The sequence below is a fragment of the Centruroides vittatus genome, unplaced genomic scaffold (genome assembly GCF_030686945.1).
Source record: "Centruroides vittatus isolate TY-2023 unplaced genomic scaffold, ASM3068694v2 contig_391, whole genome shotgun sequence".
NCBI classification, from domain to species: Eukaryota; Metazoa; Arthropoda; class Arachnida; order Scorpiones; family Buthidae; genus Centruroides; species Centruroides vittatus.
The window spans coordinates 2,840,979-2,866,055 of record NW_027122207.1 but is presented as its reverse complement, the minus strand read 5'-3'; the positions used below and the strand labels follow the sequence as shown (position 1 = coordinate 2,866,055).

At 29.4% G+C, this 25,077-nt stretch overlaps 1 protein-coding gene across 2 annotated transcripts in view; it reads right to left on the bottom strand.

Annotated features, from left to right (window-relative positions):
• Positions 1-25,077, bottom strand: part of LOC136975904 (plexin-B-like) — a 302,414-nt gene that overhangs the window by 207,289 nt on the left and 70,048 nt on the right. The window contains exon 1 of one of the 2 annotated variants that reach the window (XM_067271070.1): positions 16,858-17,319. The exons of the other annotated variant lie outside the window; for it this stretch is intronic. The gene's annotated coding sequence lies outside the window, so the exon portion shown is untranslated. Of the gene's footprint in view, positions 1-16,857; positions 17,320-25,077 lie in introns of those variants that run through there. 2 annotated transcript variants of the gene reach the window in all.

Sequence of the window (25,077 nt, the reverse complement as noted above, 5' to 3'; positions counted from 1 at the left end):
ATAAATCTGGAGTAGATTGACAGAAAAACGTTTCTGACCTTCGTTGATTGCTTGGCTATCCTATTCCGCTTTAAGTGGTTTCTGTGTTGAATCCGAGATTGGACGTAAGTCTGCGTACGAGAACGTTTTTTGTGCAGTATCATCTCTGCCAAATTACTGCAGTCTGGTTTTATAGCATTCTCTTAAGTTGTTCGAAAGTAGTCGATTAGATAAAAACCCTTGTTGGTAGATTGAATGACCATTTACCTTATTATATTACCTCTGAAAGATCTATTTGGATTTAGGTCAAGTGCTTGACTGCAATTCTACAAGTAGGCCTATAGATTATATATGATATATTTTAAAATTATTTTTAACAATACTATTGAAATATTGCCAATATTATACAAGATACTCAAAGTGATTTATTATCCTTCATGCTTTTTATTCTCTCAATTTTTTTTTATTTTAAGTTGATGCGGTATTATTTAATCATTTCGTTATAAATCTTGATTTTCGATAGGCATGTTACTTTTGATTTTCTTGCGGAAATATTCGCCAGACAGCCTATTCATTGTTGACAACCTGTCGCAAAATAATGAACTCAATTGAAGGTTTTAAAGCTCATCCAGCGTCTAAAACCGCAAAATACTTTAATTACTTAGGTGGTAGAGAAAGTGGTAATTTATTATAAAATTTCAATTTATTCCGCAAGAAAAGAGAATTCTATTTATTAATAAGGAATCCCTCGCGATCTAACTTGTTAAGTAATCAACACTATTTATCAACAGTAGTAGGACCTAATAGGTTGTCATAGAACGCATTACAGCTCATCCATTTATCGATTTACAACTTCTTGTCATTAGCCATCGTTAATTTATATGAATATATAATAATTATTGTGCAAGATATAAATTATTTTACTTGCTTTCTTTGTTAATTTCATCTCTTTTTCTTTCTTTTTATTCGCTTGTTTGGCAAAGATAAAGTTTGCGAATTAGTGACGTTTTTAAATTCTTTTCACGCAAAATAATTTATACAAAAAACAAATAAGAAAATGATATAGTTTCTTCTGTATTTTAATTTTTAAGCCTATTTTATACGGATCTTTTGTAATCTGTGTAAAATGTACGCTTTTTGTTGCGTAACTCTAGTATAATGCACAGCAAAAAAAGTCCTTAGAAATCTTTTTGTGAGACATAAGCCTATTGAATTTAGAATGAAAAAATCGTGATATTGTTTTTTCAAGCATTGAAAGACAAATAAGAATTCAAATGATAATAAAATTGCGTTCATTTTCTCGGTAAGAACAGATTAAAAGTCTGTAGGAAAGCTAATCAACAAATGGAATTCTGTTTCATTTTAAATGTTTCGACAAAGCTTCTGTTTCTTTATCGATCTAACGAAAGACGCATTTTGTATTGTTGTAGCCTGATGGACTATCTAATTAATTTTCCCATTACGTCACAGGAAATGCGCTTGCTCGGGGAAGAGATGATTAATTAATTCCCTTCTCTCGGTTCAACCTTTCAGGTCAGTTTAAAGGTAACTCTGCTAAGGGTTACGCCATTTTAAGTCACAGGGAAAAAAATCATTCTGCAGGAAAAAATGCCATATAAATAATTATAAATGATAGAATTTCTGTTACTTCTCAAATTGAAAAAGTTCAGACAGGTGTGAGTTATTAAAAAAATTACAGATTAATTGCATGATTTATTTTCATTTTACTCAATGTTTCTAAATTGCATTTCAAGTTTTGCCGATCAGATAATGATAATTGAAGAAAAGAAATGAATAAAAAAAAAAGTCTCATTTCTTAAAACTAGAAATCTCGTCTAGACAATTCTTCTGGGCTAACAAATACAAAACAGTAATTGTCTGTAGTAGTTGCGTGTCTGAAGCGATTCGATTGAGATTTAGGAAGTATTAAATCTACTATCTGTGATTAGTTGGAAAACGACAATGTGAAGAAACCATTTAGAAGATAAAGGTTCTGTTCTATTTGTCTTCCAGTTAGCGAAAGTATAGTTTCAATAGAGTGTTGTATACGCAATATGTGAGCTACGTCAGTCGCGCTTACATGAACACGTCCGTTAGGTGACAATCCATGTGGCAGTGTTCGAATCAGACGGAGAGGGAGGGGGAAAATGAAAAAAAGAACATATGAAACTGTTCCCGGGTGCTTAAGAAGCTGTGACAAACATCTGTCTACGGCACACAATTAAATTTTCTGCGGACTTTGTTCGGTTTTGAGCCGCCGGGTAGCGTGCAATGGAAGTCGGATGAAGTGAGACGTAAGATGACTAAAGAATAAGTCACTGACCTGTAATCGCTGACATATGCCTCCAGCTAAATGAAGCAAGAAATAGTTGTAACAATTTTGATGAAATATTCTAACTTTTGCTCCACTGTATACGTTATATCACATTTAACATATTTTACATTATCCACAACTTCAGTCATATTGATGAATTACGTTCAATAGATAAACTGTAGAAAAGAAGCCGCGACATCTATATTATTTGATCTATGTTATTTATTATTTTATTTTAATCGTCGGAGAATCTCAAAACTGTGTTTTCGTTTATTCAAATAAATTTTGTATTCAGAATAAAAACCAAAGTATTGATTGTAGTCTTAGGAATTGTAAGTCGATCTTAGAGTTTTCTATACTTTGTGCGGATTTACCTAATCATTATATTTTTCTTTCTGCTAGAGACATGGACGATACAAATATATCGAAAAGGATAGCAAAGAGATCGAAAAAATGAAACTTTTGCTATCTCCAGAGTTCTTTCACTTATCTATTGTTTCCACTTCGGCGGTTGCAAAACTGCCGAAAAATTCCAAAGTTAGACTCTATCATGGAAACTGCTACAATAAAATTTCTCCTTCCTTCTAGTACTGGAAGCTGAAACACTTCTCATTAATCTCATAAACTTCTCACATAAATTCTTCCTCCATTCTAGATTTTTGGTGTTCCCATCTATTTCTGAACGTGGAATGGGGTGTAAACGGAAGAGAGAATGGACTGTTGTCTTGGCAACTGTTCTTTACCCGGCATACCATAAATGGCACTATGGATTTCTTTCGTAATGTCGAGCTTTCATCTCCACTATAAATCTAATTAAAAGTTCTTTACGAAATTTAACTATTAACAATTACGCAGAGTGTTTTTAAAAGGAAAGTTTTTAGATGAACTTATATGTAGTTGCCAACGTAGGTAAGATTTAATAAACGTTGTCGATAACCATCTTTCAATATAATTCTTTAGATGTGGTGGAATCTGCAATATCCTTCCTAAAAGTCAGTATGTTTCATTAAGCCCTAAACACCGAAATTTATCTTCTTAAACTAATCTTCGACCATTTCGGAATGCTTTTGCCCTCTTTGCTGTAGGCGGAGCTTAAGAATGACGTCTAAAGGAAAGACTGCAAACATGTCTCCTCTAGTGCAGCAGTTTTTGTCACGCTCTTCAGTCACATATCCGCAGGAAACGGCAAAAATAACCTAACCAACTATTTACTACAACAGATTATGTGATTAAAAGCTATTCTTTTAATAATAACAATATTATTAATACTTACATACTAATTACTATTTTAAACACGACATTAAAAGTTGCTCTTTTAAAGATATTTTATACATTTTAAAGAATAAAAAATTCTTTCGCTATTTACTAATTTTTCTACTATAAAAATGAAAAGTTTTTACGACTATGTTTGATTATTATATCCAACTGTTAATATTTAATAATGTAATACATAAAGCCTAGGTTGATAGCCTAATTTTTAATCCTATGCTAGCAGCCATTACGATGTTCATATTGGTCCAAGACGAAGCGGCTTATTATATACTTTAGTAGCTTTTGGACATAATATCGATTCTACTTGCCACGAAAGAACCCATAAAAAGTAAAAAATGCATTCCATATTCTCAGAACGTGTTCGGTTAAGTTATCAACATGAAATATTAAAAATACTGTAGGGGTTAGTTTATGTTACAGGCCAGGCTATTTTATTTCATAAAGTGCTCAGCGAAATTTAATATACAATCAACTCACTGGTTGCTTTTAATATCAATCGTAGCGTATAAATTCGTTTTAATATAGTTAAATGGATATAACCTAGCGTAAATATAAGGCGCCTCGGTGATTCGCAGTTTCGTGTTTAAACAAAAGTGCAGCTTCGATTGAACAGCTTTAAATATTTTATTTTACAGTTATTTACCTTTCCTGAAATAAAACGTTAAGATTGTTTTTCCTCATTCTCCTGTCAATAAATTAAACTTTAACCAAATGTTTGTACACAAAACATTTTAAATCTAAGCTTCTATTTTTAATTTACACAAATCGTGAAATTAATTTACTTGAAATTTAATACATTTTAATTTTTAAAAACTTTAATTATTATTTTATTCATAAAATTAATTAGAACAAAATTAAAGCCTGCTATTTAATTAGCAAAAAAACAAATTATATTAGATAAACACTGTTAGTTTATACACAAATTCAAGAATATCGATCATAAATTATTACAGAAAATTATATTTTCGCTAAATATTAATAATAAACATTTACGTGACTATGATATTTATAATATTGATGAATTTATAATTACATACGTGTATTAAAAGGAGTGACAACCGCATTCAAAATATATTCTAATCTATTCTTTATTGAATCCGAATTTATTGGATTATACTTGTCAGAACTCTCACGTTTCATAATAAGTTTAACAACATCATCATAAATATTAATAAATAAATATAATATTTAGCATTTAAATCGTATAAATCTTTTATATTTTAGCTAAGATTATGTCAATTTTACACAAGCCCTGCTGAAAGTAGTACTATAAACATAAGGGGAATATTTAATAATTAAAACGAGTATTAAAATTGTTTCGCTTTAATTATAAATATTTAATGTTAAGTTTAATTAGTTTTAAATTACTTATAGATAATACTAAAATTTAGATATACTAGATAATAATTAAACCTAAGAAGCTTGTAGCAATAAATTGCATTAACAGTTAATAACTGTATACTTATTAAGATGCATTAAATATTAAATTTAATGAAAATGAATATTACTATTAAATGCATCTCAATTAATTAGAAATTACAATCTTGAAACCAAAATCACAGAAATTTTAATTATATTTGCATATAATAAGTCTGGTAAAACTATTAGAGCATAACTAATTAAGATTTTCTGAGGATTAAACGTTCGACCGGTTGGTTATCTTCAGGTATAAAATTATTATTACCTTCTGTAAATATCTTAAATGATCGAGATTTAATAAATTTTCGTTTTTCAACTTCTAGAAACTTTAAACGTCTTATTAACATTCTTACAAATTTTAAACTTGCAAAACTATTTTAAATGTGTCAAGTTTTATAACTCTGTAATTCTTCAGTAATTAAAAGAAAACAGGAACAAAAGTTATACATTGTTTCTTATGTATTAAACTTTATGGTAAATTACAAAGACTTGTAATTTTTTATTTTTTAAAACTTGTAAGTGGTATTTAAAATACAGCATTTATAACTAAATATAGGTTAAGTTACACAGTTACATATATATATATATATATATATTTTATATTTTTCAATAATTCCCCTGAAAAAATTTTTCGCATAAACTGCCATTTTATCCGTCGGTACATCCCAAAACCGATTTCTTAGCAGGCAATTTTCTCCTCTGTAATCTAAAACCACCCTCGGTATATTCAAACAATACATCCCAATACGTTGGCTGCACATGAAACATTCTGTCCAAATATTTTATCTCGTAGCTAGCCAACAAAACTAATGTAAGCCATTACTATCGGTTGAACGCAATTCGCAACTCGATCTGAGCTGAATGACAGATAGGTGTACAAAGCGAAAGATACAAATCACGTTCTTCTCTGACAGCTTGTTTGTCAGAATTGCGCTTTACGACCGTCTTCTATATGACATAAATAAGCAGTCAAACACCTAATAATTTTTTCCTCCTCGGTTATTATACCTTGACATTCCTATATATTGATACCGATCGATTTAATATATTATATTTTCATATTTTTATGACTTTAAACTTTTTCAGGCTATTTTTTGTGTGGCTGAGAGGAACTTATTTCGTTTGGCTGTAGAATGTCGTGTTCGGTATCGAGAGAAGCAAACACGCGAATCCGACGTCCAATTAAATCCAAGGCGACGCCAAATCGCCCAGAACACATTTCCGTCCTCCCCATAACAGATTATTGTAATAGAGGACTAATAATTTGTTTCTGGCACGGAATTTTCCAATTCGTGCTAACCCGATTTGATATTAAACGTTTTAAACAGTTTATGAAATGCCTACTTATAAACATAAATTCATATTTTGCAAGAAAAAAAACGAGTTTCCCTCCAATTAAGTAACCCTCCGAGAGGGATTTTTGACCAAAGAGTTGCCCACAGGAAATCTACAAATAATGTCATAGTGCATGCAATAACATATATATCCACTTTCTGTTCCCTAGAGGGAAAACAGGAATTAGATTTATGCTCTGTCCTACATCACTATCCTATTCACAGCGATGCAGCGACTGGAAGTTGATTATATGACCGCTTCCCAAACCAGATATATCACATCCTCAGTTCTGCACCAATGACTAGAGTACTCTTTTCTTCCCTTCCCACTTAAGTCTGCGTTGTTAATGGTGGTTGTCCGAAACGAAGCTTTGCGCCCGAGGGTGCTACGGGACTAACAGAAAGCAGAGTCAGCGTTTCAATTACGTGGCACCCTGTAATGGTACACCGCTTAGAACCTCCTCCTTCTACTTACCCCCTCGGGGCTCTAGACTTATTAGAGGGGCTGTTCTATCGCAACAGATTTTATGTGACGTCAACTTTTACCCCTTACGATTTTTACATGATTTTTTGATGGTAAAGAATGGCTACTCAGCACCTCTAGCATCCGAAGTATCATTAGCATTATTTCAATTGATTTCACTTAGAATGTGCGAAACATCACTTCGGGGATTGCTTACAGATCCAGATAACGTGAAATAGAAAAACTAATTTCTTTTGCAGCTGCTTTTGGTATTTGATGGAAAAGATCAGGTGCCAGATAAGGTGTAACGGCAGTTGAATAAGTCGAATTCTATTGTTTGTCTTCTGCATCATTTCTTTTGCTGATAATAAAAGCGCATTCTTTAAAATCATTCCGAGTAAGTGCTGTTTTAATCATTTAAAAGGGGTTGCGGTTTTTTATGTTATACTCTTCTTAATCGCGTGCAATAATATCATTAATGATATCCAACAATCTGATTGAATAGAAAGAACAACCCTTTAGTTTCTTTTGACAGGTTAGTTAAAGTAAAGTAATCAGTAACCTAAGGGCTTTTGATGCTATTGAACCAAAGGCTTGACAAGATGGTACGGTCCAAAGAAGGAAAAATAGTCTTGGCAATCCATCACCCATGTCATTACAGTGACGTTTGTCTTAAATATACATGCTTTTCCTATCCAGTGAAAAAGCAAGGAAGATTATCTAATGTTAAATGCGCATGCGTTTTGATACTTATATGGTTTTTTTTATCAAATCTGTCTCAGACTTTGAATGATTTAGATTTAAAAATGAATAAAATACAAAAGCCGTTGTAATATTCAATAAAGGTTCGCAGTTTTTTACTATGTTAACGTCGAATAAAGCTTAACAAAAAATTAACCTAATACTAGCTAAATGAAATGATAATTTCATAAGATACTTAAAAAAAGCGAAAAGGTCTTTAATGTGAAATAGATTAATCAATGAGGAAAAAAATCTTATAAAATTGAACTTTACAACTTTCGTCGACGAGAAAAGATTTCAAAGTTCTTATAAAATCGATGGTTAAATTAAATTCTCAAAATGTAAATGCGTAAGATTTAAATATCTGCTAAATACAGCAAATTACAAGAGCGAACGGAGTGATTAAAGTAAGACTAAATTTCCAACCGGCACGGAATTGTCTGAATGGGAATTCGAACACAAAAGTTCGGACAATTTCCGAATTTCTAGCCATTTCGACGCTAGGGAAATCATAGAATGAGGCCGTTCTCTACATATCCAAAGCAATTTGCATGGAGACGAAGTGACAGTAAAGAAAAGGTCTGCCAGTCATTAAACATCGACACAATGTAACCAAAGTTGTCACTCAGTTGGTGACGCTTAGAGGGCGTGTTGTAGCCTATTTAATTAAAATACTTCCCACCCACTTCAAGTTCGGAAACCGGTGGTGCTCTTCAAAACCGGAAATGAGAGAAGGTCCAATTAAAACCGGCAGGTGCATTATAAATATGCCCTCAGAAATACATTCATCCGTTCTGGAGAGGATTTTGGATTCTTCCGGCGCATCGTTATTGGTCGACGCCAGAATATTTGGGAATAGGAAAGGACTTGGTGCTATATCTCTGAAATGTCATCAATCATACCACATTGCTATATCTCGGTACTAGCAAAGCAGAAGAATTTCAGATTGGTATAAACTATGGCTCATATTTTCGATTCATTTCTGTTTCTATGTTGTTATTTTTGTTTTCCATTCTTCATATTCGGTAAAATAGTAAATCTGTCAATGTCCTTCAAGAATTTTAAGATAATATTTTATTGATGTATGCATGCGTGCCATCCGAAATGTGAAGCTTTATTTGATTAAACTACCGTATTTTTAAATAATGAAAAAAATGTGTATATATGTATTAAAATTTTAATTATTTGGCTTTAAATAATTATTCTGTGTAAATTGTTTCGAGTAGAATAATCGATACAACAGATCGATATAATAAAGGTTCATAAAAATGATATAAAAATCAAGAAATTTTAAATGAACTGACAACTGGGTTGATTTCATTTGAGTGAGTGTAAATTTGATTAAGAGTAGTCAATAGTCGACTGTAATATGCAAATATGACTGTGGTGGTTGGGTAAAGAAACTTATAATGGGATCTCTAAGGAATAAGTTTAAATAGTTTAGCGAGGACGTGTGAATGAAAGCTTCAGATTTGATTTCAAAGGATTTATCTTCCTGGAAGTAAGCTGCTGCTTAATGACAGCCAGACTTAAAACTTGCCTGAAAACAATCGTTTATTATTTTGCTAGTAATAATACACTCATTATTACTGAGATCCGACACTATATTTTATTAGACACTAATGTCAGAGAGGCTTAAGTTTGGGGGAAAAAATAAAACTTATTCTCTTGAAAAACATAATTAGTACCTGTATAAAAATTAATTAAATCAACTTCAATAAATGTCTTTAAAATAATATTATTTATAAATCTACGATAGCGCATGCATTAATCGATTTATTTTCTTAGCAGGGGATTTTTTCCGTGGGACCTAATAAGAATTCAGTTAGATTGACAGGGGAGCAAACTAAATTTCCAGCAAATATATATTTGTAAAAGCTAGAGAGCCAACATGCCTGTAGCGCTATGGAAGCAGCTTCTCAATCAACACTGACTTGTTTGTTAATAATATCTTTCCCATCCATCAGTTTAAAGTGTAAGGAATCTTTTCCGTATCTAAATATATTTTCGATAAACTAGTAAATAAATTACATGAATATTATATGTATGTAACAAGCCGTATTAAAAGGGCGCACATTAAATAAAATTTTATATTAGAAATTCTCGACTAAACTAACTTTAATTCACTTCCTTTAATATATTTTATATTAAGATTTTCGATCGTTCAACAACGACTATTGAGAATTCTTTAAAAGTCGGTATTTCAGAGTAATTATGTATTTTAATATTCTCCTTCAAATAACTTTACGTTACATCGAATAAATTAAATTGCGTTAATCTACAACTGGTTTCTGTTTCGACGTTTTTTTATTCGGAGATTCTAAAAAGATAGAAATTTCATAATTGAATATATATATTTTATTTCTGAAGTATCTTATTATTGCATTAATATCGATCAGTTTCTTTTAAAAAATAAAATTCTGTTAAAAACCATCTTAAGTCTGAGTTTTGATACTTGTAACAAACAGTCATTTATTCATAAGAGATTCCATTGACAGAATAAAAAGGGACTTCTGGATAAAGAATAGCTATTGTTCTAATTCAGAGCTTCGCATTCTTTGATATATAAACGCTGTAAGATCTCGCAGCTTTAGATTTTCCGTTCTTCTTCAATAAAAAACGCTCTTTTTTGACATTAGCGTCATCCCTCTCTGGAAATCTGGCCATTTCCACGTCAGAAGGAAGCAGTAAGTGAGATTGTTGATCCGATGGATTTTTATACCTAACCATATTATATAGCAGAAAGTTATCGATAGAAGAAGAAATGACACGTTAGGCATGCAAGCTACACACAGTAAGTAGAGAAAATGACCATAGCGCAACCGTATAAATACATCCCCGGAGACTCTCTTCTGGTCGTCCTAGCAACTATGCTGTAAATAACAGTAAAATTGCTTTCGAGTGGATGATCTGACAGAATCACAAAGAAAGTTTTTCCCTCTTTTTTAAATGTTAAATAATTAATGATAAATGCGTTTTAAATATCAGGGGAATTACGGTTTTTTGGCTGTAAAGCACCAGTTTCCATTAATCGAACATTTCTGAGAAGCCCTCCAACTGTGGAAGCCCGAACAAGCGGGCTTTGAATGGGAGAGAAAACTGCTTTATTCAGCCCATTCAAAAGCTTTCCCACGGGTTAGCCATGTTAACTTAAGAGGTACTACTCAATAGGCACGTGCTAAATGCTACCATTTTTCGAAAAACTTGTCATTTTAAATGTTTATTATTTCAATAAAATCTCGCTGCTATGCTTAATTCTAGAAAATATTATTAAAAACAGAAAGAGAATAGAGAAAGAGAAAATATTGAAATGAAAGAAAGGCGATAATAAAATATGATCAAAAATAAAATAAAATGAGTTTTGCAGCTGCTTCAACAATCATTACGTCATCAATTTTTTTATTTATCTGAAAGTAAATATCCATTTTTCGATCAAATTCATTTCGAACTACCAGAGCTGCAACTAAGTTTAGGAGAAACATTCGATGAAGTGAACGAATAAGAATACAGGCAGGCAAGAAGGCGATCGATTAGTTTTCACGTGACAGGACAATTAACATGGCGGATACGTACAAACCCAGTCTTTGGTTTTGCTATCTAATTGGATAGGCCAGAATTATCGATATCGGTTCTTCCTTCTATTGGCTTAATCCTAAATGCTTTATTAGTTTCTCTTCGCCAGAATAATTCTACATTTCTTCTATTAATTACATCGGATCAAATTAAACACGATTAACGCTTGTTATTCGTAAAAATTCCCGTAGAAAAATTCGAAAATCGTTTCAAATTACAATAAATAATTCGTAAATTTTATTATTTCTTCAGACTAATATTTAATTTTTCCACAAAAAAAAAGAAAAAAAAGAAAATGTTCAAAAATAAAATTGATATATAATGTAATTCATGTCATCCTCTTAAAAAATTGTAATATTTTTTGATATTTTTAAGTAACTATTCTCATATAAAAACTAACATTTTCACTTTTTACATAATGTATCTTTCACAAGAACGTCAAAATTTTATGAAATGATGTTTTTATGTTTTGTATGCTACATCCATAGGTAAGTTACTATACATTAGCAACAACTTTAATAAATATATTTGATCGTAATTTATTTTTCTTCTTTGAATTTTGACATTTTGGAATTATATATTTTCTGTACTTTTTTTTAAAAAATGTTTGTACATTTTACAACAGTGCATTTCTGTATCATTTAGTTCTGTTTTAACATAAAACAAACTAAGCTAGTTTATTACTTCATTTAGTTTTAGTTGAAACGTCAAGAAACGAGGAAAAGAACAAGGAGAAAAAAAAAATGTTAATTAAAATTCAAAATACATATTTAAAGAGAAAAATTTCTGTTAATTATATAAGAACAAATTAAAAAATCTGAAGAAAAATTTTAAATTTTACAGCAATTATTCGATATTTTTTTAATTTTCATTTTTAATTTGATAAACTTCACAATTTCTAAATTTAAATACTAATTCAGAATCTATATTACAAAGTAAAGTATGAGTTTGCAATAAAAGAAAAAAGTTATTGTCTATAATTTATAATCCATTAAGGTACTCGAGGTTTATGAGTTAAAAAAAAAAAAGAAATCAATAGAAAAGAGATTACTAATTTATCTTTCGTTATATTACAAGTAAACTTCTTGGAAAGACATTTGAAAATATGACATTTTATACTTTCTTTATAAGAAATAAAAAAAAGGAAGCTTTTAGAAAGGAAAAAAGTAGAATGTTCGGTTGTCATTGTTGTTAGCTATGTTTTACAAAGAAATACCCGAGGCAGTTTTAGTCGATTATTATAATCTTTGAATAAAAATCCTCTAAACTGGATCCTTAATGTGAAAGAAATAAGCTTTAACGAGGTAAACTAGAAAATGTGTGACGTATCTAACAGACAAAAATTTGTGTAAAGAAAATCTAACGATTCCTAACCGGATATACTTATATAAACGAAAATATAATCATTACTACATTCAGTTTCATTCAATAAAATTGCTTAGTAACTCATACATTAAACACATTCTCGATCATTTCTATTGTTGAGATTGTATCAGAATAAATTTATATTTCATTTAATTACATATATTTCTATATTTTGTAAATGTATTTTTATTTATTCACTGTTGAAACAAAAATGTAAGTAAGATTTCTGTTTACTTTTCGAATAAAAATATAAATTTTATTTAATAAACTATTGAATTTCTGTGACTTGATATATAAAAGATAACATCGTCATTGGTTATTTAAAATTCGAGTAAACTTTTGGAAACAAAAATGTGTTTACTTAATAACTGATTTGGTTAATAAACAAACAATATTTAAAATATAAATAGTACTTTTATAATTTATACTTTGAATTTGTTTTAAAAATGATCCAAAGTTTGATTTTAAAATGCATGTTTCATGTTGTAACGCTAAAATCTTCTTCTAATTTTGTGAATTTGAACATTTTAAGTAGAGTTACAAGTAACATTTCCTAATAAATATAAAGCATGTAGATTCTTTCTATTGTTACTCTATACTTATATTATTTGACATTATCACAAAAGACATCATCGTAAAATAATTGCATATTTAAAGCTATCAGTGTCTAAAAGACTATTTTTGCAACAAGTCTGACTAATTTATATTCATATTATACTCAATAATATCTTTTAATGCGATTAAATTGTAAAGTTAATGAACAGAAAAGTTAAGACAGAATTATAAGGTTAGAAGTTTATTAGTTTGAATTTCTTTTGAATAATATTACTTAAATGCCATTAGAAGAATAATAAAAGTCATTTCTTTACATATTTACATAATTTATATCAAGTTTTAATCTACTTTTTATGCAAAATATCTCGAGTAATTATGATAAAATATTATATCACTCTTCAGTTTGGATAACTTCATAACTATATCGAGTGTAATTTAATTTTTAAGGAATAGATCTATCGGAGTTGGTCACACTGTATTTAGACTTTTGCTAGCAATTTCCAGTAGACAATATTCGAAGCACAGACAGCGCAATAACACGATAATCTGAAAAGGCACCCGTGGGTTCCGCTGACTAGCACAAAACTCACACAACAGATCTATAATCTTCACTTCATCAGTCTCGCTGTCACTTCTGAAATCTTTTCCCAGATCTCGTTTATTGGCAACTTTCGTAGCTCACTCAGTCAGTTGCTTCAGTCAATTATAGTTGTACTACTAAGTTCTGCACGGGCGATAATGCAGTTGCACCATCGGGACACTATCTTACGACTTCAATTTCCTTCTATGGAAGTTTACAAAGTGCAAAAAATAAATAAATAAATAAAAACTTCGCGTTATATAGAAAATTTTCTGCTTATTCGCTGTGTTATTTATGTTCTAGTAAATGTGTTTCTATTCAATATATGAAATTATTTCAAGAGGAATAAACAATATCGAATAATTATAAAGAAAGTAATGTTGAATAGTGTTATACGGAAAGTTTCATTCTATATAAATTATATGAAGTGTTCGAAGCGTGTATATTAAGGAGGGAACAATTTAACAGTGAATGTAGAAATTTTCTTTCAATTATTTCACCATTAATTTCTTTCTACATTCAATTTTAACTTTACTAATCAAAATATATACGTATTTTGTCTTTTTCTTCTTCTTTTCCCCCCCCCTTTTTTTACAAAATCTGAAAAATTACAAACGATTCCAATTCTTCCTTTCTTTTTTATTAATATGATTTATATCTAGTCTAGTCAATTATAAAAGAATTATTGTCATTCATAACCGAAGCAAGGAATCATAATCTTAGAGGCGTATTCAATTTCTAAATTGAATTTTGTTTTTAATTTAAAAAAAATAATAAGATGAATTTATGCTTATTCATTAAAATAAAAAAAAAAGACAAAGGGAAAAAATTGTAATAGAAATTTTTAATTTTTAAACAATAAAAGTCAAAAGCAGTATCCTATGCGGGATGAAGAACTTAGTGAACAATGAAATTCATTAATGATATAAAATCCCGAACATGTTAGGATTACTTTTTATTTCGCATTTAATCTATGTCATATCTTAAAAGTTAAAAAAATATATCTTTTAAGTTAGAAGTAGAAAATTTTATTTCAACTGGGGCATGCCTTTCTTAATCAAGTCAGAAGTAAAGAATAAGAGTATTTTAATCGAAATATGGCGAATAGGAATGTAATTGCTAATCAATGAGACTTGGCTGTCCCATTAGCAATTCTTTTTGGCTTGTTTAACAGAGTTGATTGTTAGATATTAAAGAATATCGAGTTGATAATTTTTTTTGTCTTTTCCTTTTCTCATCACTCGACGATTTTTAGAATTTTAGTTTTCATTATTATTATTATTATTATTATTATATTTTTTAGCAAAGGCGAAGGTTAAATTTAACGTCAAATCAATTTAATTTCTTGATTAATATATTCATACCTGGATTTTGAACGCGAGTTAATTTTGTGGAAGACGGATAATTAATTTTCAAATAAATTTTTCTTACTTTTAAGTTAAGAAATCGAGTATAAATGGGTTTCTAATATTAATTACTTCAATTATAAATTCTAAATTATTGATATTTATTAATTGCAATTTAATTTTAGTATATTTTCTCTTGGTTTTTTAAGATTTACTAATAATTAATCAACAACTACAAATTATGAACATCAATCAACTTCAAACAATGCACATTTCACACACTAAAATCCTTGAATAATTTGACTATAGAATTTTTAAGAATCAAACTTATCCCAATTATTGTAGATATTTATAGCGCTACTATTTCTGCAGCATATGAGCTACTCCACTTATCACCATTTCTGACTTTTTCCAGACACAAAATATAATATATTGAAGTGGATAATTTTTAATATGTCAGATTATATTAATAAATTATAAAGATTAATAAATAATACGATAAAATGACAAAATATGCAACATAAAGCAATATTTTTTCAAGCGTTAACTTTCACAGAATAATTCAATATAAAAATGTTTATCTTAGCAATTGCTATTAAAAATTTATATACCCGCATTTTTACTCTTTAACTCAGTAGCGGAAATGAGTTTTTAATAAGTTCTTACTATTTATCCTTGTTTATTGCATCCTCATCCATCTACGCTTAGTATAGAGAATTTTATGAGGTAAAATTCCTCCTACTGGATTAAAATACGCTGGAGTTAGCTAGACCATGCAAAGAATCTGGCAACTTAATCCAATGTCAAAACATTGGTATTTATACGCTTTCAGGATATTTACTTATTTCACGGTCTAGGATCTCACGGGTGACACGCTGGATTAGCTAAGGCAGTGTTTAGACAGTGAGGCATGTGGTGCAGGGAATGAAACGAGATGTGGAGTAGACATGACAGAACACACAGCATAAATATCCATACCAATTAAGAAGAATATCGATTATTCCGAATTTAACTCTTCTAGCGATATTTTATGAATATTTATGATGATTCGTTTCTGGAAATGAAAACATTTTATGCCCCTAAGAGGTCTGTAGCTGATACGAGTGTTAAAATATTGAAATTCCCATATATATTTATATAGATTCATACGTACTGTACTGTACTGTACATAGTCGGGCAAGACATACACTATACAACACACTCCGAGGAATTCCAATACACGAAATATATTTCGATTAATTCATCAGATGTGTCCAAAACATTAAAAAGTAAGCAAATATAGCTTTATTTATGCAAAATAATTAAATCGCATTATTAAATTGGAAAAAAATACTAGAAATCGTCATTAATTTAACACGCTTTTTTAATAAACGTTAAGATGGCTTTCCGGTGTATCAGAATGATCGTGCGGGAAAGCCTAACACGTATCTTTAACTTTTTGCATGGAAAATATATTTTTTTCTTCGTTTTAGAGGAAAAATTAATTATATTAAAAATTAAGTATCAGTTTAGAAAGTAAAATGCAATTCTGTGTAATTATGGAAAGTTTATTTTTACGTGAGAAAGTTAATAGTTTGCCTTTTAAATCAATTTTATCGCATGGTGTAATCGTTTATCACTTACAGCATTAAATCTCACGGAAAATTCGATAGAAACTGTTTAGAATAGTTTACAGAAGCGACTAAATAGAGGCAAACGACCCGAAGTAAGAGTGCCTAATACTTATGCCCACACACAACAACACGAAAGGTATTATAACACAATAGGTTCAGATATAATAAATAAGTAGATTAGGAAAGGAAAAAAGTACGCATAGACAGTTAATAAACATCAATTATTATAAAATACATTGATGGCACGCACCATCTGTTCGTAAGACATACCTTTCTATATAAGAAAAACAAGCATATAATTACCTGAAGCCAAACGTGATACCGCACAGAAAACAATGGCATCGTTTCCAACACGAATTGAACGTCAGTACACGTGCAACGAGCGCAGGCGCACAAGTACTAAGAGGTGAATCTCCCTCATCAGTGCCCCTCGAATGTCTGGTGCATGCAGGAGACTAGAAGAGATGGGGCCTGAATGACCCTAGTAGATACGTATCATGATATCAGATGCCAGGAGCAAAGTCTGACCCGCGTTGTGAACTGCATACAAAATGATCCCGTAAGTCATGCCGCCGTTGCTAGATGTCGCTCTATCTCGGTGCAGCTCGTACCCAGAAGTACTTATCTTCAACCAATAGTACTGTTCTTTGCTATGAATGGACCGCCGATATTGTTAACTTGGTCATTAATAGCCGAGTAAATATGGAAATTAAACTAACCCCAGGCTTATAAAAGCCGAAAAGAGAGAATTTTGTAAGAGTAAGTGATGATCTTGTTTGCGTTATTTTTGTATTTTTTTTTTCTTTTTCTTCTTTTAAGATGGGATTTTATAGTGAATTGACGACAATGCTCTCATTAAAAAAGCCACTAAAGGTTACAATGGCTTTTTTCCACTACATTCAGAAATTAAATGGATGGATTAAAAATGCAAATCAATGATTCCTAACGCATTTTTTCCTCTTTATATCTCTTGTTTCGTTAGATTACTAATTAATTTATTTTGATACTTTTGTTCTTTTGTCCATTATTTTTTCTTAACAAATATTTTCAAAATAAACGAAAATACCTTGGTAAAATTTATAATTAATTACTTTTAAACTATGAAGCTATTTTCACTCTGCTTTTTTTCCCTACTTTAATCTAGCGAGATACAGATAAATAAGAAGATTAGAAAACACGAAATGATACTTAATTATTATAAAAATAACGCCAGTGCACGAATAGAATGGAATTTCAAAGTACAATAAATTAATTATAAATAAAATAGTAATATCGACGCTATTTAAGCTTCTTCCACTTTAAATACATTATTTCATCCGTTATTTTTTTATATTTGTGACATTTTTTAATAAAAAAATTAAGAATTCGTTCAATACTTTATTAAAAAGTTAACGTTAAAATCAATAAAGGAGAGTCTTAATTTTAAAATCAACATTATAATGAATCTTAATAACGAATATTTAATGCAATTATCTTAAACTTAGAAAAATAAACACTAAGTAAATATTTGAAAAATTCTCCAGACTCTATTTAAAAATTAAATATTCTTTTCTAGTTTAATTTATTTATTTTGTACATTTTTTCTATTGTGTTCATCTGAGCATCTTCGTTTTCTTCTTTTATACAGCCTTATTTATTATATACTAATATATATATATATATATATATAATATATATATATATATATATAATATTGTTGATCCATTGCTGCTATTTTATTGATGCTATTTTTGAAGATATAATATTTAAACTTTTCATCGTTTTGTTTAAATTCTTAAAGCCTACGGGGTTCAACTGAAGAAGTAATTAAAATTCAAGATTTTAAAAGAAATGATTCGTTTAATAAAAGTATTTTTAGAAGTAATTTCATATTTTTATGTAAATTTCAGAGTGTAATCTATGGCTAGTTATCATTTAAATTAGGCATGCATTTCTCTTTATCTGATAATGTTTCATAACAAGATGAAAAGCAAGTTATCATATATGAAGATTTTTTAAGTGACTTTCAAAAACTAAATAAAGAAGATAATTAAAATAAGAGTCAATCTAGTCGAACACGATTTTTATGAGATAACAGGAGGGAAAGCTTATTTAATTTTACACGAAACTCCTCGGTTCATAATTTAGAATAGAACGCTATCAATCACAACAAAGTTGGCGAATATCGACCATCTAAAATTTATAAAAGATTTGAACATGTCTTGGCATATTTGCAATAAAAATTTTTATTGATACACATTGTATATATATGCCGAACTTTGTACTTTAAAAAAGACATTAAAGATAAAATTTTATTAACTTAAAACGTAACATTCTTGAGCTTGAAAGTAAATGCTGAGGCTAAAGTAACGAAGGGCCGTTTCTTGTCAAATGTGTGCAGACAATTCCCTTTTGACTGACATGTAATTAATGTGGCTCTTATAAAGAATCCCGTCCTGATCTACGCAAGGAATGAAGAAAAATTTTGTCGCAGGAACGTGACACGTTTGGGTCACACCTGTTCTATCTACCTGACATTGCTTCAACTAATCCATTGAACATGTGAAGATTTGTTTATAAGATATGCATTTAATGAAGGGTTGGACGAAACCTTCTAGCGATTTCGAGATGATTACTTACAAGAAAAGAGAATTATTGAGGGAAAATTTTATAAAATGAATAGTCTCCTGTTTTTATTTCGGTAGTTTAATTAAAAGAGATCAACGTTGCGTAAATTCTGTCATCATAATTTCGAATTGTCTTAAATAAATTTACTTAAAAAACAAATTATCATGAAACAATGTGTTGTGAGAAAGAGTTATTATGTCTTCATTTTTTTCGCTTGTTTTTTGTTCTTTGTTTCTTCCCTTTTATGTAGTCTAAGTAGATTTTGATGAACAACTTTTACTTTCAATGTCACTTATTTCACTCGCACACAAGAACGTTTATTTATAATACATATTATAAACGTACAAGAAATTTTATTTATAATTCATTAGAAATGAAAATTAAAGTTTAAAAAAAATGTACTAAATACTAAACTTAACTTAATCACCGAAAACAAAGTTAAAAATTAAAACATCAAATAGTATAAAAGAAAAATTATACCTCTAAAATAATAAAATGTTACGAGAGATTACTTTTCAAATGATCTTTTATACGATGCAGTATCAATACGTTAGTGGCATGTGTAATAAGTGTGACTAATTAATAAAAAAACAGCAATTTGAAGATAATGAGTGCATTGAGCATGCATAAAGTGCTATCGTAATGTCGGAAATGAAAGAGTAGACAACAGGATTAGTGGAAGGACAGAGAAAATAATATAAAGAAGACCACACGCTACACAATAGATACGCCACACCAAAGGAACAAACTCAATCATGGAGGCGAGGGTGGAATCGAAGGAAGATGGAGGAGAGAGGGAATACTAAACACGCCATCTGCCAGTGGTTTGTGATAATACGCTTCAACGTTTCACATCATTAGAGGGTTACATCTTTCGTCAAACTAAAGCAAAACCCAAGGACGATTAAACGAACATTTTACTACAATAGCCTGTTATTAGTACGAATATCAATCTAAAATAGTCAAATAGTCAGTTATTAAACCGTAAGATAAGTAGTGAAGGGGGAGAAATTATAAAAAATTGTCTTGCATTAATGTCGTAGGATGGCATGATTTGTGTATCGCCAACAACGTATTTACGTACACCCTATTTAAGATATCTTTAAAAACTAGTTAAGAAATGAAGGCCCATTATTTATTAAAAGATTTATAATGCAAAAATTATATTTTATGGTCGACTGAGTGGTGTTTCAATTTTTCACTAATTGCTCCATTCGCCGTTATGCCTGATTTGGTTCATTTTTACGCACTAAATTAAAAAAAAAACTTTCTACTAGTTTGAAAACTTACACATTTTAATATTATTGTCGTTAAATAAATAGAAAAAATGGATTTGATATATCCACCGATATAATAATGTTAATATTTAATGCGACAGACTATATACTGTACAAATATAGGCCTAAAATATTTAATATAAAAACTAAAGTTAACTTCAATTTGACAAGAAATAAAATGTTTTTAGTGGAATCTTACAAGATTACGGATATTATCAGATAGTTTATTTTTAGCGAAGCTTGTTATGAAACGATCATTAAGATGAGTTTCGTAATATTGTAACTCTGTTGGGCTTCGTTATTCTAAAATAAAGAGCATTCGGAGGGCTCTTATACGTAATTAAAACGATATTTACCAATGTAAGATCAAATTACAGCAGGGAGCAAGGTAATAGCTGGATCCGTAGGAGGGAAATTGAGAACTGCCAAGAGAAAGATGGAATTATTGTGTAGTTCAACAGAAGAAAACAGCTGGTTTCTAATTTTACTTCTTAACTTTCTTACGTAATGTTTCTTCAATGCAAACAATTTTTATATTTCGAAGAAAAATAAATAAAAAATAAAATTAAATCTACATTATTATGTTTTCATTCATTGACCTTACCAGATTAGTTTCAACATCCAAATGCGATCACGTTTCTGAGTGAAGTGTTAGTTAATTAATTCTCACACGAGAATGAAAGCTATAAAACAATAATTATTCAAACATCGTACACTTACACACATACACATACCTACTTTAATTATGTTGATATTCCATAAAAGTTTTATATGATTCAAAATATATGGCAAATCTCCAAGTTATCCGAAATTGAAAACTCCACCCTCAAATATTGAGATAAGATATGTATCGAACATTTTCTCTTCTTACGCCAAAAAATTCTGTAAATATTGTAGTTGCTATTTGAATAATTCCAAACAGAAAAATCAATGGTTAAAATAAAAGTAATGCATTTTTAACCCTTTCAAAAATGGAGAGAAAAAAAATCTGTTGTTATTTTCACTAAACGAAAAGAATTTAACTTCGCCTTCGCTGATCTGAATATTATAAATATTAAATGAGCTTTAAAAACTTAAATGTTAGTGTTTAAACTTTGAAAATATTTGAATAATAAAGTAAAATCAGCAATAATTTTTACATAAAAAAATGAAGAACGATATCTCTTCTACAGACGAATTGTAAAAACGTATCGAATTCTGTTACTTAATGCAAATGATTCGAAAGAGTAATTGTTAGAGAGAAACTTTGTGTTTGTCTGAATATATTAATAGATCTTAACTTTCCATCGAAGGTAATACCTTACTCGGAGGCACAGGAATTCATAAAGTACAAGATTCGTTTTAATTCAAACAAGACTGAGGGCGGGTCTGTTTCTCTATTGATTTGGTGATATCCGCTTCAAACTTCTGGACGGATGCTGTTTCTCTCTTCCATTACTCTCCGCGTATTGATTTATGAGGCGCTCGCAAATTCATTGCGCAAACTACTCTTGTAACCGCCAAAGCGAACGAAAGGTTTAAATGCTAACACCCTTTGGCATCACCCGAGGCATTACATGTTTACATGCTGGTCAGTAATCATACTTGGAGATTTGCAATTTTGGTTTTTTTTTGATAAATTATCCATTCCTCCATAAAAATTTCCTTTACAATTTTTTTAAATTTACAAGTTTTTAGCATGTTTAAATTATTGTTAAATGTTAATATTATTAAATAATAAATTATAAAGAATATTATATTGAAATTTTTAAAAATATTATTTATTAAAAGATTTTAAATTTTTGTCGTCGATATTATCATTTTCTGGAGTATGTTTTCTATATTAAGATTGCGAATACGAGATTTTTTCCGGATTATGATTTTTTCGATTGAGTTTTTTTTTCAAAAATAAAATGTATTTTTATATCTTAGAAGATAGTTTTGAAGTATGTCAAGGAAAAAAATTTTTGGATTATAATATCTTCTAGATTTTTCCTTGAATTATAAAAATAATCCAAAAAATTATCCAGCAAATCCGAAACATAATACAAGAAATTCTTTATTATTTTATAAAGAAACTATATTAATAAGAACTAGAACAAGAAGTAAGTTGGTTTTTTCCCCAAAACTTGACTTTTTTAGATTATAATTTGTAACTCAGAACGTTTTTTGCTGTCAAGAAAATAAAACTTTTCTTCTATTGTTTGTTTGTAGAATTTCAGATTTTCAACTTTTTTCCCTTGAATTATTATATTTTTGCATAGATTGTTTTTGAATTATAAAGTACCCGTACATAAAAATTTATATTATTTACTCTAGATGTTTTGGGCCACAATATTCTTACATAAACATTTTATTTTAGTCAAATTAACTCCTATGATCTAACAGTAGATATAAAATATCGATTAATTTAATTGTAACGAAACCATAAATACAGACTTTTATGTGTAGAAATAAGTTAAAAATCTAAGTATTATATTCTATTTTGGAAAAAATCCAACATAAAAGATGGAATTTCGAACATAAGCTGGAAGTCAAGATTTCTTCAAAGAAAATTCAATATATCTACACTCCTATACTGTCCAAGATAGAAGATCTTACTGTCAAAAAGACACAAGTTTAGAAATATGAATTTCTCTTGCAAAGTATATCGGGCAAAGTATCACCCAAAACAGCAGGAACTTTCCATTTTCAATAAAACATGGGCACTTGTATAAAACTGCAACGTATTACTATAGGGTACAGCTGGAATCGTGAAAGGATAAGCACACCCATACATTGTTTTAGGGAATCCAATCATAACTTTAATAGTTGTACGATATGTAGCATTTTCAATATAATATTTACGATATAAGGTTTTTCTTCTACGTATGCAGGTTCTCAATGTAAAAAGATCTCATTTAATGAAACTAAAATAGTCCACGAAGGAGGAAATATGATCTATCGTTAATATTTTTAGACTCATAATAAAATTCCTCTTTTATTTATATATATTCCTGTAAGTATTGCCTAGGATACTACTCACTAACTTGTAAGTAAAGAAAATAATAATAAAACATGAGCTGACAGACAAATGTTACTTCGTTTAGATTTATGAGCGTTTCTAAAGAAATATTTTAATTGGATGTACCAATTTAGAACATTTATTATTATGACCGATCATATCTGCTCTTTAAACACTATAATAATTACTGCAGTGCTATAGAATGTTGTTAAATCTTCAGTACCAATCGATGTAACTTTAGGCTTTCGGATTCGATGCAATTATTGTTGGTTAAACATAATTACGTTGTCAATGCATGAACCAAGTGAGCTATCTGAAACCATCGTCATCAGCTCAAAATGAAACCATTCTGTGTTGTTGGAGGTAATAAATTGGATGGAGGAACGCATCCAACCATACACGCGATTACAACTTGTCAAACAGATAGTTCATCATACATTCATTAAATACGCCAATTCTATCTGCTAGATATTTTTCATTTATCATTTCTGGCAACTTTGGTGGTCGAAGATGTAAAAAAAATGATGAGTATTCGTTATAATCTGTACAAAAGATCAACTCCTTTCTACATCAGAAAGATTTCTCACGGAGTAGCTCTACATAAATTTTCTAACAAGTATAACAACACAATTTCATAGGAGAAAAGATCTTATTAATAGACGACCTTTGCGTTTTCAGCGATTAATTTTCTATTTCCTACATTTTTGGAGACTCTTCCGAGAAGAAGAGATGGAGAACGTAGGCGTGTCTTCAAATTAACCATCGACTAAAGGAGTCTAATTCCTGTTCCAGAAAAGAAGATCGTCTCCTGTCACCCCAGGCTAGACTTTTATGTAGTAATTATTTGATTAATTCGATTAGGGAAAAAATATGCATTTTCTAATAAAAACAAACCTTTTTACGCGATTATTAAAACGTAATTTACGAATTTATAAAAAAAATTTCAGATTTATTACTTGTAAAATTAAACATAGAAAATTGCTTATGCTAATTTATTCGGTTGTTTTTTTATTACCAAGTCATGTTCGAGTCTAATTGATTTTTAATTGAATGGCAGCTCTAGGGGGGAAAGTATATCTAAAGTGCGAAATCAATCTTTTCCAGCCAGCCAGTCGATTCATAGATAGGTTTATTTTAATCAGTCAAGCATAAAGTTAAAAACATTTTCTTTTCTATTTAACACGGGATTAGAAAAATAAAAAGAAAACTGTTAAAGTTTTATAAACATTTGAAAATTAAAAAAGAAAAAAAAAGAAAGTTTAAATATAAAAACTTACATTTAATAATTTTAAATCTTATATAAAAACCTGTCTGAACGTTCATAAATTAAAAATAAAGTTTTATTCATTTCTTTTTAAATAATAAATATTTTAAAGTATTATTAAATCTTGAAATTTGTGTTTTAAAATTTAAATATTTAGAAATATGCAAACTTAAAAAATTCCCATATATATATATATTTTTTAAAACATATATTTCTTTTAAATTTATTAAAAGCGTAAGATATATTCATCTTAAAATAAAAATTTATTTTAGAATATTAAAGTCTACTTTATTATAAACAAATATTGTCTGGAAGCAGTGTAAAAACTAGGATTTTATTTTAATAAATATAATTATTAAAATTAATAACAGATTAGTTTAATGCATTAAATT